Source organism: Natator depressus, chromosome 1, assembly GCF_965152275.1.
Source record: "Natator depressus isolate rNatDep1 chromosome 1, rNatDep2.hap1, whole genome shotgun sequence".
In the NCBI taxonomy this organism is placed as follows: domain Eukaryota; kingdom Metazoa; phylum Chordata; order Testudines; family Cheloniidae; genus Natator; species Natator depressus.
In genome coordinates, this window is record NC_134234.1 from 338389602 (window position 1) to 338395601 (window position 6000).

The 6000-nt window shown below is 51.5% G+C and overlaps 1 long non-coding RNA gene across 1 annotated transcript in view; it reads left to right on the forward strand.

Annotated features, from left to right (window-relative positions):
* The window catches only part of LOC141980925 (uncharacterized), a 48968-nt gene extending 43847 nt beyond the window's left edge, over positions 1 to 5121 (forward strand). The window contains exon 3 of the long non-coding RNA XR_012637631.1: positions 4714 to 5121. This is a non-coding gene — a long non-coding RNA (uncharacterized LOC141980925). The remainder of the gene's footprint in view (positions 1 to 4713) is intronic.
* The last annotated feature ends 879 nt before the right edge of the window (positions 5122 to 6000 follow it).

Consider the following 6000-nt stretch of genomic DNA (forward strand, 5'->3'; position numbering starts at 1 on the left):
TCTTGGGTTGAGTCAGCTTGATTCAAAATGAATGTCCTGCCCCAAATTTCTGCCCTTCCAAAATATCTTGCCAGTCCTACCTACTTAGGATAAACCAGGAGTAGCTAAAACATTAAACAAATGTATATGGCATAGATAGTACCAAAAATCATCTCAGGCTTCAAAGACAGAAAACAAGAGTTCACATTAGCCTCTCCACCTGGAAATACTATAACTGGGCGGCTGTAATTCAACATGTTTGGAACAGTTTACATTTTAGGGAAACTCATAACAACAGGCAAAGCACTGAAGAATCATACTGCTCTCTTTTTATTCTTTTGTGTCTGATTTATGGCAAAGACATTTTTCTCAGTCAAGAGATCAGACATCATCCTTTTTTTCAGTCAGGGAAAAGGCAATTGGGTACCCTTGGTAGCAGGCCAAAGCTCTCATCAACTTCCTATGTGAGCTAGTAGGGTTTCCTCCTTTGAGCCAACTCCCTTAGGTTGGGGGGCTGCTGTGGGGATCCATACAGGCAATGCTTGGAGAAGAAAGGATGGTTACTTACCATAGAATCATAGAATATCAGGGTTGGAAGGAACTGCAGGAGGTCATCCAGTCCAACCCCCTGCTCAAAGCAGGAGCAATCCCCAATTTTTGCCCTGATCCCTAAATGGCCCCCTCAAGGATTGAACTCACAACCCTGGGTTTAGCAGGCCAATGCTCAAACCACTGAGCTATCCCTCCCTCCCCCCCGATAGTAACTGTGGTTCCTGAAGATGATTGCCAGTATGGATTGACACTACCCAGCCTCTTTCCTCTCTATAATACTTCAGTCTTATAACAGATTTTGTATTTAGTGGATGGAACAGATTGGTGATTGGGGATGCACTGCCTTTTATTATCCTCAGGGAATATACAATATTATCAGAGGACATAGGCAAGGTGTATATGAAGCTTCAACACACACTGCTACCTAGAAAGTTCTGAGCTTGCACACCCAAGGCACAGCTATATGGAAAATGCTAGGGAAGACAGCTTCCATGACCTCCCTGTGGCCACTACTTAGGCTCTCATTGGAACAGGAAATAGCAAGGGTCTAGCAACATAGGCTGGAAAACACCAAAGGATCGCATGGGTCAGATGGGGTTCCTGGGGTGCAACCAGGACTATGGAATCGCTGAGCCCTCTGCTCCACCAACCTGGGGTATCCCTCTTCCTCTTACACTGATGCTGTGTCAAGCCACAAACCTCTGGCAGGTACTGTACTTTCACAGACATCCACAGGCAGGGTCACACCCAACTGAGTTACATGAATGATCTCCCAGACACTCAAGAATTATCAATAGAGAGGCTCCAGCCAATTCCCCCCAGCTCCCCAGCCTTGCATCCCAGAACTGTACTGTCTTGCACTGGTCAGAAGCCTGGCCAGTGTAAGTTCATTACCCAGTCCTCCCCTTCCTCGATGTGGAGAGGACATACACTAGCCTTTGTAAACTGAGCTGAGATTTCCCAAGCACTTCAACCAAAACCCACTGTTTCAGGTGAAATATAAAACAGATTTATTAACTACAGAAAGATTTTAAATGATTATCAATAGCAAGTGTAGAGCTCAAAGTTGGTTAATTAAAAAATAAAAATAAATTTTCAGTCTGAATTCTATAAACTAAACAGGATTTGAATCAAGCAGGGCCTCACCCTGATGGATGGTACAAACAGGTCACAGATCCTCAGTTCACAGTCTGGAACTGCCTTCCAGCCTGGGACCACCCTCCCCAGTTCAAAGACTTTGTCCTCGAGACGTTTCTTCCAGGTGTTGAGTTGGAGGGAGGGGGGATGGAGAGAGGCCAACTGATGATGTCACTTCCCCTCTTTTATAGTTTCTTTTAGCTTGCTGGAAAAATCTTTTGCTGTGATGTGGGGACCAGGCAGTTCCCATTGGTCAAGCAGTCTCCATTGTATATGTGCTCTGTGATAGCGGATGCTTTCTTTGATGGGTGTTGATGAGCCATTAACACTGTCTGGCTATCCATGGCTACCCCCTTGTTGTACCTGAAAGGTTAGTTGTGGGTGTTCCCAACCTCACAACATATTTCAGTGACACATACAGCAATACATCATAACTCCATGTACAATGATAGCACCTACAATCCAACAGGATATTAATGTTCAACAGATCAAGACTTTTAAAATGATACCTCGCAAGATATACTTTGTACAAAGCATATCATACTTATATGACAGCGGTGAATGTGGGCATTCCAGGGTGCTGCGTTGAGGTACGGAGTGGCACAACGGGTCTAAGGCCTTGTCTACACTGGCAAGTTTCTGTGCAATAAAGCATATTTCTGCGCTGTAACTCCCGAGGTGCACACCCTGCCATTCAGTGCGCAGAAACTACGCCATTGCAGTGCTGAAAAAAAACCACCCTGACGAGAGGTGTAGAGCTTTCTGCGCCAGGGCTACAGAGCTGCGGTGTCAGTGTAGATTCCCTGGTCGATTACAGTGCTGCGATTGGCCTCCAGGAGGTGTCCCACAAAGCCTGTTCTCACCTCTCTGGTCATTGGTTTGAACTCTACTGCCCTGCCGTCAGGTGACCAACCGTGAGCTCCACTCCTTAAATTACTTGGGAATTTTGAAAGTCCCCTTCCTGTTTGCTCGGTGATGCGTGCAAGTTCTCAGCACATCTTTCCAGGTGGCCAGGCCTGCTCCACGCACAGGTGATCCCCTGCTTGGAGCAATGCCGAGTTGCTGGACCTCATCAGCATTTGGGGAGAGGAGGCTGTCCAGTCCCAGCTGCGCTCCAGCCGAAGGAATTATGATACCTATGGAGAGATTTCACAATGCATGACAGAAAGGGGCCATGATTGGGACACACTCAGTGGTGAGCTGGAGCCGGTTCGCTGGAACCGGTTGTTAAATTTAGAAGCCTTTTTAGAACCGGTTGTCCCGTGAAGGACCAGTTCTAAAAGGGCTTCTAAATTTAACAACTGGCCAAAAGTGGCGTCTTAGGCGCCGACTCCATGGGGGCTCTGGGGCTGGAGCCCCCACGGGGGAAATGTGGTGGGTGCAGAGCACCCACCAGCAGCTCCCTGCCCCACGCCAGGCCCCAGCTCGTCTCCACCCCTGCCCCTGAACGCGCCGCCCCACTCCTCCGCCCCCCCGGCTTCCCGCAAATCAGCTGTTCGTGCGGGAAGCCTGGGAGGGCTGCGAAGCAGGCGGCGGCTTCGCACTCAGGCCCAGGGAGGCGGAGGTGGAGTGGAGGTGAGATGGGCAGGGGGGCGTGAGGAGGGCTGCCCGCGCTGCAGCAGGTAACCCAGGGGAGCGTGCAGGGGAGGCGGAGAAGCAGAGTGGGGCGGCGTGTTCAGGGGCGGGGGCGGAGGTGAGCTGGGGCTGGGCACGGGGTGGGGCACGGAGCTGCCGGTGGGGGCTCTGCACCCACCAAATTCTCCCCATGGGGGCTCCAGCCCCGGAGGCGCCTTTTGATGTGATCAGTGGGGGTAGCGGCCACTCCCCCTGCTCCCCGCCAGCTATGCTCCCCCGCCCCGAGGAGCCAGAGGGACCTGCTGGATGCTTCCCGGGAGCCGCCCCAGGTAAACACTGCCGGGATTCCCCACCTCACCTCCCGGCAGGTCCCTCTGGCTCTTAGGGGTGGGGTGGGCACCCACTATGGTGGCTCATGAGACCCTCCTGCCCTGTTCTGGGGGCAGTCAGGGGACAGGGGAGGGGGGTGGATGGGGCAGGGGTTCCGGGGGGGCATCAAGGAATGTGGGGGGTTGGATGGGGCAGGAGTCCTGGGGGGGCGGGGGCGAGCCACGACCCGCTCGTGGGGTGAGGAGGGAACCGGTTGTTAAGATTTTGGCAGCTCATCACTGGACACACTGCAGTGCAGGGTCAAAGTGAAGGAGCTGCGGAATGCCTACTACAAGGCGTGGGAGGCAAACCGCTGCTCCAGTGCTGTGCCCAAAAGCTGCCGGTTCTACAAAGAGTTGGATTCGATACTCAGTGGTGACCCCACCTCCACTGCGAAGGCCACTGTGGATGCTTCGGTGGCTCACATGCCAGTCGAGAGTGGACCAAGCCAGGAGGAGGAAATCTTGGACGAGGATGTGGAGGGGGACCCAGAGGCAGAGGATGACTCGGAGGTCAGAGATGCAAGCAGCCAGGAGCTCTTCTCTACCCTGGAGGAAGCTAGTCAGTCACAGCAGTCGGATCTTGATGAAGCGCAAACAGGAGAGGAGGTCGCTCCTAAGTGGTTTTGATTTTGGGAATTGCTGAAGTGAGTTATTGGGGGCAGAAAGGTTGCAGAAAGCAGGGGGACCATTGCTGCACACTGGCGAGCCGCATAAGGGCCAGGGCAGAATCTGCAGTCTTATAGAAGACCCTCCCTTGATTCCCTGCTCACCCTCAGCAGTGAGATATCTTCCATAATGAACACAGCCTGTGGAAAAAGTGGGAACAGTAATGATTATAAGCCCCTCCCACGTCCCCCCCAGTGCTGGCTCTCCCCAAGAGCCATGTGCCCAGTGTACAGTATGCTCCTGGAACACTGATTTCCCCTGCCCCTGCAGTTACTCACCATTCTGGGGGTCTTACGGCTCATGTGTGCTTGCCTGAGGTCAGCCAGTTACTGACAGGTATGTGAATAGTGGCTGTGTTTTAAATCACTGAATCAGTGGTCTGTGTGTTTCAAACAATACTGCTTCTGTAAAATGTTGCATTTTGGATTCACAGATATGACCCTGGGAGCCCAGCCTCCCTCTTTGTTGTCACCGGCTGAACGGCTGCGCAGAATTAGAAAGCGGCCATGAAGAACTAAAGAGGACTTTCTGCATGACGTCATGATGCACTCCGCGGCCGAAAAACAAGAATTGAAGGAGTGGCAGGACCTCGAGAAGAGGGACCGAAAGGGGAACATGGTGCACCAGAACGAAGTCACAGAACAGCTCTTAAAAGTTATGGAGAGCCAAGCAGACAGGTGTTACTAGCACTACAAACTGAGCAACTCCGCGCCTGCCCTCCCCTGCAGCCACTGTTGCAAAACTCTTTCCCATGTGCCCCCCAGACACGTCCAACACACTCTTATCAATCTCCTGGCTCCAGTCTATACCCACGGCATTCCACTCCTGCTCTGTCACAGTCCAGCCCTGCGGACTCCCAGGACCCACTGCACTCAACACCCATCCCTCTGCAGTTTAGCCCTGCTGAAGTACAGTACTCACTGCACTGTACTCCAAAGGACAAGGTTACATATGATACCTGGACATACACAAATCTTTAACCATCCTGGGACCCCACCTCCTCCTGGGACCCTCCCTTCCCCCATCCCCCACCCCCCACATTGCTGATATGTTTTTTGTTTCTCTCTCTCCTCCGGTTGTTGTTTTTTAATAAAATAATTGTTTTGGTTTGAAAGCAATCTTTCTTCCATTAATTGAGAGCCCTGCAAAGGAACAGGCAATTTTCTTAAACCTTAATAGTGCATTGTCTGCACCTATCAGAATCACCTCCTAGCATTACAAGCACTGCACTCCCGAGTATAGCTGCAAATATTAGTGGCTTTCAGCTTCAAATTGCTGCCTCAAGGCATCCCTGATCCTTATGATACTGTGCTGCGCCCCTCTAATAGCCCTGATCTCTGGCTGTTCAAATTCAGCTTCCAGGCACTGAGCTTCAGTGGTCCAGCCCTGAGTGAAGCTTTCACACTTCTTTTCACAAATATTATGGAGTGTACAGCACACGGCTATAAGCATAGAAATATTGTCATCAGCCAGGTCCAGCCTCCCATATAGGCAGCGTCAGCAGGCCTTTAAACGGCCAAAAGCACACTCAATAGTCATTCTGCACTTGCTCAGCCTGTTGTTGAACCACTCCTTGCTGCTGTCAAGGTTCCCTTTGTGTGGCTTCATAAGCCATGGCATTAAGGGGTAGGTAGGGTCTCCCAGGATCACAATGGGCATTTCAACTTCCCCTACAGTGATCTTCTGGTCCGGGAAGAAAGTCCCTGCTTCCCGCTTCTTG